Below are 858 nucleotides of genomic sequence, written 5' to 3' on the forward strand. Positions count from 1 at the left end.
TCGTAACAGAGCAACATTTCAAACTCAGTTGTCAATTTAGGCAAGACTTATCAGGATTTGAAAATTAATGTTAAAGGAATTAATTAGGATATAAAAAAGCCTGAATTACTAACGTAACTGGGATAAGTTTAGGTTAACTTTAGGAGATTATCCAAATATGATATCCTGTTTAAAGTTATTAAATAATATAACAGTATCTACATTTCATCAAATATTATTTATTTGGTATACGACACCTAATATTAAAGCCAATTTACTTTATTTAATTTAAAAGGAAATGCTCATTAGATAATGAAGAAAAAAGCATAATTTCGATACCAGAAATCAATCAACAGAAATATTAATAATAATATATTAATAATAATCAACTATAATTAAACTAAATAGAGCAAAATTATTTCCACTGGTTTAGTGTGTATTGTTAAAAATATTAATTTTAGAGAAAAAAAGTTATTCCGATACCGGGAATCGAACCCGAGCCTCCTGGGTGAAAGCCAGGTATCCTAGCCACTAGACCATATCGGATGATGCTTAAATATTGCAGCCATTGGTATCCTCATTGTAATAAGAATAGTTATTTTAAAAATAACTTATATTTTTAAGTGACAAATAATAGACATTAAATTATTTTCCTTGGTTATTTTTAACTAGTTGATAATGTCTATCGATAGAAAAATAACATGATGTAAAATCTATGTAAATATCATGGTGGTATCAGTACGGAAAAATATTAAAATTTTGGAAATAAGTAACCTCTTAGCGTTTTATATAAAAATTGCTACAATTTCTATTTCTTATATGGTCTGTAGTCTTCTATATTATAATGTTAACGGGGCCATAATATTATATAAACTCAAA

The 858-nt window shown here is 26.3% G+C and overlaps 1 non-coding gene across 1 annotated transcript; it reads right to left on the reverse strand.

Annotated features, from left to right (window-relative positions):
• Positions 1 to 453: 453 nt before the first annotated feature.
• On the reverse strand, positions 454 to 525 carry TRNAE-UUC (transfer RNA glutamic acid (anticodon UUC)). Its single transcript has one exon. It is a non-coding gene; the product is annotated as a tRNA-Glu (tRNA).
• Positions 526 to 858: the final 333 nt, after the last annotated feature.

This window comes from Rhynchophorus ferrugineus, unplaced genomic scaffold (genome assembly GCF_030347505.1).
Source record: "Rhynchophorus ferrugineus isolate W39M unplaced genomic scaffold, kcgeb_rfMv2 rfM2, whole genome shotgun sequence".
Classification (NCBI taxonomy): Eukaryota; Metazoa; Arthropoda; class Insecta; order Coleoptera; family Curculionidae; genus Rhynchophorus; species Rhynchophorus ferrugineus.